We start from the raw sequence: 11,510 nt of genomic DNA on the forward strand, positions 1-11,510 counted from the left end.
CACTAGTGGGCGTAGTCTATAGGCCTCCGAACAGTTGCAACTCTGTTGGACGGAGTATCAATCAGGAAATAGTTGAGGCTTGTAATAAGGGAACATCTATAATTATGGGAGATTTTAACTATCATATTAATTGGACAAATCAAATTGGGCAGGGCTGCCTTGAGGATGAGTTCATTGAGTGTATTAGGGATGGGTTTCTTGAGCAGTATGTAACTGAACCGACCAGGGGGCAAGCAACCTTAGATCTGGTCCTGTGTAACGAGACAGGATTAATTAAAAATGTCCAAGTAAAGGATCCCCTTGGAATGAGTGACCATAACATGTTTAAATTCCATATTCAATTAGAGGGTGAGAAGGTTGGATCTCAAACAAGCGTGCTAAGCTCGAATAAAGGAGACTATGAAGGTATGAGAGCGGAATTGAGTAGAGTGGATTGGGAAAATAGATTAAAGGGTAAGACGATACATGATCAGTGGTGTACATTTAAGGAGTTATTTTACAACTTCCAAAAAAAATATATTCCACTGAGGAGAAAAGGGTGTAAAAGAAAAGACAGCCATCCGTGGCTAAGTAAAGAAATTAAGGATAGTATTCGACTAAAAACAAGGGCATATAAGGTAGCCAAATCTAGTGGGAGGATAGAGGATTGGGAAAACTTTAAAAGACAGCAAAAAATAACAAAAAGATTGATTAAGAAAGGGAAGATAGATTATGAAAGTAAATTAGCAAAAAATATAAAAACAGATAGTGAGAGTTTTTATAGTTATATAAAAAGAAAAAGGGTGGCTAAAGTAAATATTGGTCCCTTAGAGGATGAGACCAGGAAATTAATGGTGGGAAATATGGAGATGGCAAAAACACTGAATGAATATTTTGTATCAGTCTTTACAGTAGAGGACACTAAGAATATCCCAACACTGGACAAACAGGGGGCTAAAGGGGGGGAGGAGCTAAACACGATCAAAATCACTAAGGAAGTGGTACTCGGTAAAATAATGGGACTCAAGGCGGATAAATCACCTGGACCTGATGGCTTACATCCTAGGGTCTTGAGGGAAGTGGCGGTAGGGATTGTGGATGCATTGGTAATAATTTTCCAAAACTCCCTGGACTCAGCAAAGGTCCCGGCAGACTGGAAAACTGCTAATGTAACACCCTTATTTAAAAAGGGCAGTAGACAGAAAGCTGGAAACTATAGACCGGTTAGCCTACCATCTGTGGTAGGTAAAATTTTGGAGTCCATTATTAAGGAGACAGTAATAGGACATTTGGATAATCATAATTTAATAGGACAAAGTCAGCATGGTTTTATGAAGGGGAAGTCATGTTTGACAAATTTGCTGGAGTTCTTTGAGGAAGTAACATACAGGGTGGATAAAGGGGAACCAGTGGACGTAGTGTATTTAGACTTCCAAAAGGCATTTGACAAGGTGCCACACAAAAGGTTATTGCTTAAGATAAAAAATCACGGGATTGGGGGTAATATTCTGGCATGGATAGAGGATTGGCTATCTAACAGAAGGCAGAGAGCTGGGATAAATGGTTCATTCTCAGACTGGCAATCAGTAACTAGTGGTGTTCCGCAGGGGTCAGTGCTGGGTCCCCAACTCTTTACAATCTATATTAACGATTTGGAGGAGGGGACCGAGTGTAACATATCAAAGTTTGCAGATGATAGTAAGATGGGAGGGAAAGTAGTGAGTGAGGAGGATATAAAAAACCTGCAAGGGGACATAGACAGGCTAAGTAAGTGGGCAGAGATTTGGCAGATGGAATACAATACTGGAAAGTGTGAGGTTATGCACTTTGGCAGGAAAAATCGTAGAGCAAGTTATTATCTTAATGGCAAGAAACTGGAAAGTACTGAAGTACAAAGGGATCTGGGGGTCCTGGTGCACGAAACTCAAAAGGTTAGTATACAGGTGCAGCAAGTGATTAAGAAGGCCAATGGAATGTTGGCGTTCATTGCTAGAGGGATAGAATATAAAAATAGGGAGGTATTGCTTCAGTTGTACAAGGTATTGGTGAGGCCGCACCTGGAATACTGCGTACAGTTTTGGTGTCCATACTTAAGAAAAGACATACTTGCTCTCGAGTCAGTACAAAGAAGGTTCACTCGGTTAATCCTGGGGATGAGGGGATGGACATATGAGGAGAGGTTGAGTAGATTGGGACTCTACTCATTGGAGTTCAGAAGAATGAGAGGCGATCTTATTGAAACATATAAGATTGTGAAGGGGTTTGATCGGGTGGATGCGGGGAGGATGTTCCCGATGATCGGTGAAACTAGAACTAGGGGGCATAGTCTTAGAATAAGGGGCTGCTCTTTCAAAACTGAGATGAGGAGGAACTACTTCACTCAGAGGGCGGTAGGTCCATGGAATATGCTGCCCCAAAAAGCTGTAGAAGCTACATCATTACATAAATTTAAAACAGAAATAGACAGTTTCCTAGAAGTAAAGGGAATTAAAGGTTACGGAGATCGGGCAGGAATTTGGACATGAGTCTAGGTTCGGATCGGACATGGCCCTGTGAGTAGCGGAGCGGGCCCAGGGGCCGTGTAGCCTGATCCTGCTCCTATTTCGTGTGTCTAATTCTGTTAGATTCAGGAGATGGTTCTGTGATAGTAGATTGGCGGTTAGGATCAGATCAGCCATGATCTTATTGAATGGCGGAGCAGGCTCGAGGGGCCGATTGGCCTACTCCTGCTCCTATTTCTTATCTTATGAGTGGGGGGAGGAGTGGTGGGGAGGAGTGGGGGGGGGAGGAGTGGGGGGGAGGTGAGGGGAGAGGTGAGGAGTGGGGGGGAGGAGTGGTGGGAGGGGAGGAGTGGGGGGAGGAGTAGGGGGAGGGGAGGAGTGGGGGGTTGGCGTGGCGGGGGGGTGAGGTGAGGAGTGGGGGGGAGGAGAGGAGGAGGTGAGTGGGGGGGAGGGGAGGTGTGGGGGGAGGAGTGGGGGGAGGTGAGGTGTGGGGGGGAGGAGTGGGGGGAGGGAGGAGTGGGGGAGGGGAGGAGTGGGGGGGAGGAGAGGGGGAGGAGGTGAGTGGGGGGGAGGGGAGGTGTGGGGGGGAGGAGTGGGGGGAGGGGAGGAGTGGGGGGGTGGAGTGGGGGGGAGGTGAGTGGAGGGGAGGAGTGGGGGCAGGGGAGGAGTGGGGGGGTAGGTGAGGGAGGAGGTGAGGAGTGGGGAGGAGTGGGGGGTGGAATGGGGGGGAGGTGAGGGGAAGGAGGTCAGTGGGGGGGAGGGGAGGGTGAGGAGTGGGGGAGGGGAGGAGTGGGGGGCGGAGCGGAGTGGGGGGAGGGTGAGGAGTGGGGGGAGAGGAGGTGGGGAGGGGGCGGAGTGGGGGGGAGGTGAGGAGTGGGGGGAGGTGAGTGGGGGGGAGGAGTGGAGGGGACGAGTGGGGGGGAGGAGTGGGGGGAGGAGTGGGGAGAGGGGAGGAGTGGGGGGGAGGTGAGGAGTAGGGGGGAGGAGTGAGGAGGTGGAGTGGGGGGGAGGTGAGGGGGAGGAGGTGAGTGGGGGGGAGGAGGTGAGGAGTGGGGGGGAGGAGGTGAGGAGTGGGGGGGGAGGGGGAGGAGTGGGGGAGGGGAGGAGTGGGGGGGAGGGTGAGGATTGGGGGGAGAGGTGAGGAGTGGGGAGGTGGCGGAGTGGGGGGAGGTGAGGAGTGGGGGGGAGGTGAGGAGTGGTGGGGAGTTGGGGGAGGAGTGGGGGTGAGGGGGAGGTGAGGAGTGGGGGGTGAGGAGTGGGGGAGGTGGGGAGTGAGGGGGGGTGAGGAGTGGGGGAGGTGAGGAGTGGGGGAGGTGCGGCGTGGGGGGGAGTGAGGAGTGCGGGGGAGGTGAGGAGTGGCCATAATTTATGAAATAAACATTAATAAATAGCACAACTCTTGTGGTGCTTATAAGAGCCAGGATTCTATATATAGACGCGGTAAGCAGCCTGTTTGAATGAGATTGGACACAAAAGAGGCAGAATCACATCAGTCGCCTGTTTTACAGTGAATTTACTGCACACAAACAGGCCATTCTGACTAACTGTTCAATGCCGGTGTTTATGCTCCCCACGAGCCTCCCCCCAGATAGCAAGTTCCACATTCTAACCACCTCACCCACCGCTGACTTCAGTATGAATCAAAATCGGGCGTGGTGTAAATAGGGCGCCTGATTTGCGTCCCCGGCCATGGGCAGTTTCCCCGCCCGTGTCCAGTTTCCCCGCCCGTGTCCAGTTTCCCCGCCGTGTCTAGTTTCCCCGCCCGTGTCCAGTTAGTTTCCCCGCCCGTGTCCAGTTAGTTTCCCCGCCCCTGTCCAGTTAGTTTCCCCGCCCGTGTCCAGTTAGTTTCCCCGCCCCTGTCCAGTTTCCCCGCCCGTGTCCAATTTCCCCGCCCATGTCCAGTTTCCCCGCCCGTGTCCAGTTAGTTTCCCCGCCCGTGTCCAGTTAGTTTCCCCGCCCGTGTCCAGTTAGTTTCCCCGCCCGTGTCCAGTTAGTTTCCCCGCCCGTGTCCAGTTAGTTTCCCCGCCCGTGTCCAGTTAGTTTCACCACCCGTGTCCAGTTAGTTTCCCCGCCGATGTCCAGTTTCCCGCCGTGTCCAGTTTCCCCGCCCGTGTCCGGTTTCCCCGCCCGTGTCCAGTTTCCCCGCCGTGTCCGGTTTCCCCGCCCGTGTCCGGTTTCCCCGCCCGTGTCCGGTTTCCCCGCCGTGTCCTGTTTCCCCGCCCGTGTCCAGTTTCCCCGCCCGTGTCCAGTTTCCCCACCCATGTACAGTTTCCCTGTCCATATCCAGTTTCCCCGCCCATGTCTGCGCTGTAACTGCAGCCCCAGCGAATACTGATCCACCCCATGATACTCCCTTCCAGTAGTGTTACTTTGAGTGGCAGGATGCTGCTCTCCCCCGCACTATGGGGCGATGGGGCGGTTGGGAACGTTTACGTTGAGATTGTGTGTGGCTCGGGTGTGACTGGAATTGCTGGGGTAACACTTTGTGCACCCTGTGTGTTGGGCAGATCCGTGTTCTTGTGTCTCCACATCTGTACGGTGCTCGGCGGTGGGGGCGATATTTAAATGATGATTAAACTGTGTGCTTGTTTTGTCAATAAAGATTCTAACAGAACGCTCTTAAACAGGACGGCGCAGAAGTCGATGCCTCCGACATTGGAAATGAATCATAGCGTCCTTTCTTTGTCTGACCTGCTTCTTGCTACTTAACAGGAAGACTATTATTCCAGTTTCGTGCAATAATGAAGCTGTTGGCGGAACGCCCTCTGTAACAAATCTTTGAAATTCCCTTCATTTAATGTTTACATGAAGCTGCTAATATCAGCCAGAAGTGGAGCTAATGTCGAACTGATTCTCAGAGATTCACAGTGGGTCATTGTTCCCCACCAAGAACTTTCTAAATGACTTCTTTTAAATGCCTTTTCTCTCCTGCTCTTCCTTCATCTCCCTGAGCCGCGAACCATCCCTGGGGCAGAGAGTTACATCGAATTTACATCACAGAAACAGGCCTTTCAGTCCAGCTGGTCCGTGCCGGTGTTTATGCTCCACATGAGCCTCCTCCCACCACTACCTCATCTAACCCTGGTCAGCACATCCATCTATTCCTATCCTCCTCATGTGCTTCTCTAGCTTCTCCTTAACTGTTGGTATGCCTGTTGCTATGCTATCCGCCTCAACCACTCCACATGATAGCAACTTCCACATTCTCACCACGCTCTGAATAAAGAAGTTCCTCCAAAATTCATGATTGAATTTTCTAGTGACTACCTTGTATTTATGGCCCTGAGTTTTGGTCTGTCCCCACAAGTGGGAACATCTTCTCTCCGCCTACCTTCTCGAACCCCTTCATAATTTTAAAATCCTCTGTCAGGTCATCCCTCAGTCTTCTCTTTTCTATATAAAAGAGCCCGAGCCTGCTCAGTCGTTCCTGATGGTTATAAACTCTCAGTTCTGCTTACCCACCTTGTAAATCTCTTTTTGCACCTTCTCTACTGTGTCCTTTTTGTAATATTGAGACCCAAACTGTGCACAGTAACTCTGAGGCAGATGGGGTTTGAGCCAATCCCCAGCCTGTGCCAAGGCCTGTTAACCATTAGTTAGGATACTATTGAGAGTTGTTCCCGTCGATGCTTCCTCTGAGCTCCAGCCCAAGGACCTGACCCAGTGATATCATAACTGGGGTGGCTGATACGGGGGAGAAGCATTGCTCAGTGGTGCTCCCCACTGGTGGTCCAAAGCTCTGCAGCATCGTGCCAATGACGTGTTTTTAGAATTTGCTGACTTCGTCAAGACTGGGCTGATAGAATCTCTGTAAAGCTAATAAGAGCAGCGTTTACCAGTTAAAGGGGCAGGATCTCTTCATCAGAGACTTTCAGACAGGCCCAGCTACCAGTTAAAGGGGCAGTGTCACCTCATCAGGGACTTCAGATAGGCCCAGCTACCAGTTAAAGGGGCAGTGTCACCTCAGCAGCGAGCTGTCAGCTAGGCCCAGCTTTTACCAGTTAAAGGGATAGTGTCACCTCATCATGGAGCTGTCAGACAGGCCCAGATCCTTGAACAGGCCTTTGCAAAGTTCAGCCGCTAAACTGCCAAGTTGACCACCAGATAAAGTCAGCACTGAGGGGCCTCCAGCAGCGTAAGCATTCCATCGACACTGGGCATCTAATGGCTGCTGGTGGAACATTGCTGTGCTCAAGATGGCCGCTGCGTTTGTCTACATAACAAAGAAGACGTATTTCAAAATAATTTCTTGTTTGTAAAGCGTTTGAAAGGTATTCATGAAGTTCTTTCTTTCTTATTTATCACCTTGGGATTGGTGGCATAGTGGTTATGTTACTAGATTACTAATCCTGAGGCCTCAACTATTGATCCAGTGATATGAGTTCAAATCCCAGCTATGATAGCTGGGGAATTTAAATTCAGTTAGTTAAATAAATCTGAAATAAAAAGCTAGTATTAATAATGGGGATGATTAAACTACTGAATTGTCATAAAAACCCTTCAGTTTTCCCAATATTTAATTGGAGAAAATCTCTGTTCATCCAGTACTGGATGTCAGACAAGCAGTGTGTCAATTTAGAGACGGTGGAGGGGTCGAGAGAAGTGGTGGTGAGGCAGAGCTGGGTGTCCTCAGCGTACATGTGGAAACTGATGCTGTGTTTTCAGATGATGTCGCCAAGGGGCAGCATGTAAATGAGAAATAGGAGGGGGCAAGGATAGATCCTTGCTAATAATCTATTATGTGGTACTTCATCAAACTCCTTTTGAGGGTAGTACCGTTAACCGTACGGTTAACAGTCATCAACTCTCTCTGTTACATCATCAAAGAACTCAATCAAGTTAGTCAAACAGACGCTGGCTGTCAATTATTAACCCACATTTTTCCAAGTGACATTTAATTTTGTATCGGATTACTGTCTCTAAAGGTTCTCTCACTACCGACATTAGGCTGACTGGCCTGTAGTTACTGAGTTTATCCCTCTCCCATTTGTTGAACAGGGGTGTAAGATTTGCAACCCTCCAGTCTGGTACGGTAGCATTGTGGGTATATTACTGGACTAGCAACCCAGAGACCTGCATTAATGATCCCACCACGGCAGCTGGGGAATTTAAATTCAATTCATTAAATTAATCTGGAATTAAAAGCTAGTTTCAGTAATGGTGAACATGAAACTATTGGATTATCGTAAAAACCCATCTGGTTCACGAATGTCCTTCAGGGAAGAAAATCTGCCGTCCTTACCCGGTCTGGTCTATATGTGACTCCAGACCCACAGCAATCTGGTTGAATTTTAACTGCCCTCTGAAATGGCCTAGCGAGCCACTCAAGGGCAATTAGGGGCAATAAATGCTGGCCTAGCCAGCGACGCACACATCCCGTGAACAAATAAAAAAAATCTACCATAGACCCAGCAATAGTGACCTTTCAACATCCATCTAGATATTAAAAACACAGTGGGGTAATTTTAACTTTTCATGATTGTGTACAACGGCTGATATTGCATTGGCTGTCCATGATACGCTGCTCCCAATTCTCAATTCCACTGAAGTGAATGGATAGGAAATTGGGCCGAGGTGTGTAATGGGCGTCTGATCCACTATCACCTGTTGTACACTATGGCCAAGTGTTAGAATTACCCCCTGTGTATGCATTTGTACAGCGTCTTTAATGTAGGAAAACATTTAGAATGGGAAACCTGCATGTAAACATTTGCCTGTAACGCTGTAAGAATATAAGAACATAAGAAATAGGAGCGGGAATAGGCCATTCGGCCCCTCAAGCCTGCTTTGCCATTCAATAAGATCATGGCTGATCATCGACCTCAACTCCACTTTCCTGCCCGCTCCCCATAACCCTTCACTCCCCTGTTTTTCAAAAATCTGTCTACCTCCGTCTTGAAGATATTCAATGACCCAGCCTCCACAGCTCCCTGGGGCAGAGAATTCCACAGATTCACGACCCTCAGAGAGAAGAAATTCCTCCTCATCTTCGTTTTAAATGGGTGACCCCTTATTCTGAAACTATGCCCCCTCGTTCTAGGTTTCCCCACGAGGGGAAACATCCTCCCTGCATCTACCCTGTCGAGCCCCCTCAGAAAATTATAGTTTTCAATAAGATCACCTCTCAGTCTTCTAAATTCCAATGAGTATAGGCCCAACCTTTCCTCATAAGAAAACCCTTTCAACTCAGGAATTAACCTCGTGAATCGTCTCTGAACTGCCTCCAATGCAAGTACATCCTTCCTTAAATGTTATCCCAATCAATTTTTCTCTCCTCCCCTTCCCTCCTTGAAGGCAGTCTTTTTCACATCCTGGAGCACAGTTCATGAGCCCCGCTCCAGTGTATCACCAAGTAGCCAACCGGGGAGGGGCACCACAGTAAATTCTGTCATTGCCCCACAATCCATGCACGTCCACGGACCGCTGGATGGCAACCAGGAATGGCTCGCTTCCTAGCTCAACGGCACCCGGAGAGGTCAGTACCTGTCAAAGCGTGCTCCCACTTTATGACATAAGGTGGGACCGCTGCGAAACGGACCTGTGCACCCCCTTGAATGATCCCAATGTTCTCCACCCAGTACACCAGTGCGGGTCGGGCTCTTCCACCCATGACCGGCATCCTCACTACTATCCCCATGATAGTGTGATTGGAACGTCCACAATCCACTGGGACAGGGTAGGCTTCAGAGGCTAGGCGAAGCTGACACGGGCTCAGTGAATTACTAAATGGGTGGAGGGCTGCGAGGTGCTTGTTGCTAATCCAGGAGGGGACTAAACCTTGTTTCAAATCCTCCAGGTTGCTGCGTCCCTCGCCCAGCAGGCACCTCAAAGCACTGGAGAGGTACCACCAACGCTGCCTCCGCAAGATCCTGGAAATCCATTGGCAGGATAGGCGCACCAACGTCAGTGTTCTTGCTCAGGCCAACATCCCCAGCATCGAAGCTCTGACCACGCTCAATCAGCTCCGATGGACGGGTCACATTGTTCGCATGCCCGATTCGAGACTCCCAAAACAAGCGCTCTACTCGGAACCCCGACACGGCAAGAGAGCCCCTGGTGGGCAGAGAAAACGCTTCAAGGACACCCTCAAAGCCTCCTTGAAAAAGTGTAACATCCCCATCGACACCTGGGAATCCCTGGCCCAAGACCACACAAAGTGGAGGAGAAGCATCCGGGAAGGGGCCGAACACCTCGAGCCTCTTCGCCGGGAGCAAGCGGAAGCCAAGCACAAGCAGCGCAAGGAGCGCATGTCAACCCAAGCACCCCACCCACCCGCCCCTTCAACCACTGTCTGCCCCACCTGTGACAGAGACTGTAGCTCCCGCATTGGACTCATCAGTCACCTGAGAACTCATTTTTAATGTGGAAGCAAGTCATCCTCGGTTCTGAGGGACTGCCTAAGAAGAAGAAGAAGCTGCTCAAGAGCACTGAGGCCAACGCTACGATCTCAGCAGGGCCGTAACTGGCCTGCGCGACTCAGTACCACACCAGCCTGTGCGCTATATACCAACGGAGCCCCATAAGAAGGAACAGTGTGGGAGTAGGCTGCGGCCTGCTGGTGTCAAGCCAGCAGTATCCCATCTGTCTTCCTGCACGTCCGGTTATAAATTACAGAAAGAATCAGCAGCCTCGAAACCACAAATGTGCAGCGACAGTTTGTCTTCAGAGCAGCTGCAGTTGACATGGCCAAACTCAGCGGGACCCACTGTGGTAAACCACTGTATTGTATATTGCCACCTCTGGGTGGCGCTGTGTATGGAGGCATGCCTCAGCTGACTCCACCCACCACTGTGTGGGTTTCGTTCAGACTTGTTCAGTCACTCACGAAGAAGCATGGTCTCTTCTTAGCTAATAAAAGCCTTATTCATCTCTTCTTTCGACTCATCATCTCTTCTTCGACTCATCACCTTTTATGAAGTAATTGATAAGCGTATCAATTTTATTAGCTAAAAGTTAAATGGCGACACCTGAGGAGCAACAACAGCAACGGATACAGCAGACATTGCTGAGAGCCCTCAGACCACCACGCCTGGACCTCGACCCTCAAGATGTGGGTGCATCAGCCAAGTTTGAACACTGGCTGAGCTGCTTTGAATCCTTCCTCGCAATCTCACAGGTTACAGAGGAGGATCACAAACTGAAAATTTTGACCGCCCAGGTGAGCCATCAAGTATATATGCTAATCCGGGACTCTAATACGTACGTGGCGGCCCTCGAGCTACTAAAAGGGCAATATACGCGCCCAGTGAACACAATTTACGCCCGACACCTCTTGGGATCCCGCAGGCAGCAACCGGGAGAATCGGTAGGGGCATTTGCACGGGCGCTACTGGCACTCTGCAGAGACTGCGATTGTAAAGCGGTAACGGCTGTGGAGCACGCGCAGGGACTCGCCTGTGATGCCTTCGTCAGGGGCCTCCAGTCAGACCACACCCGGCAGAGACTGCTAGAAAGCAAGGAACCCGACCTGAAGACGGCCATTGCCCTTGCGCTCTCGTTAGAGGAGGCCCACCGAAACCTCGAGGCATACCCCCGTAACGGCGCCGAGACATGGCAATCGAAACCGTGGGACACGGGACCGCCGCCCCCGGCACCAACCGCTGCAGCGACCCAACCGAGACAGCAGCCTCCGGTAAGAACTGCTTCGATGCCCAGTAACCAGGCCCAAAAATGCTATTTCTGTGGCCAGTTAAAACATCCCAGAGCGCACTGCCCAGCTAAGACAGCTACCTGCTCGGGCTGCGGGAAGAAAGGCCATTACGCGAACGCCTGCAAGGGGAAGCCAGCCAGCAGCGCAGCGTGCGGGCCGTGGGAGCAGCCATCTTATCCGCCATTTTGTGTACCCCCGGCCGCATGGCATCCGCCGCCATCGTATCCAACGCACTCAACCGCCATTTCGTCACCGGAACCGACCACCGTCTCGGCGGATGACTATAGTGACTCACTAAGCCACATACTGGCCTCCGTGACGCTGGATCAAGGCCACCCTCACCATCTATCCAGCTCCATGATGGATATCGCGGTAACGGC

General features: G+C 50.5%; 1 pseudogene across 1 annotated transcript in view; it reads left to right on the forward strand.

The window, feature by feature from the left end:
- The window catches only part of LOC147095823 (uncharacterized), a 110,750-nt pseudogene extending 100,557 nt beyond the window's left edge, over positions 1-10,193 (forward strand). The window contains exon 6 of the transcript XR_015074828.1: positions 9,277-10,193. The product of XR_015074828.1 is annotated as an uncharacterized LOC147095823 (transcript). The remainder of the gene's footprint in view (positions 1-9,276) is intronic.
- The last annotated feature ends 1,317 nt before the right edge of the window (positions 10,194-11,510 follow it).

This window comes from Somniosus microcephalus, unplaced genomic scaffold (assembly GCF_052327205.1).
Source record: "Somniosus microcephalus isolate GS21.2 unplaced genomic scaffold, FLI_Smic_1.0 unresolved_chr1, whole genome shotgun sequence".
Lineage (NCBI taxonomy): Eukaryota > Metazoa > Chordata > Chondrichthyes > Squaliformes > Somniosidae > Somniosus > Somniosus microcephalus.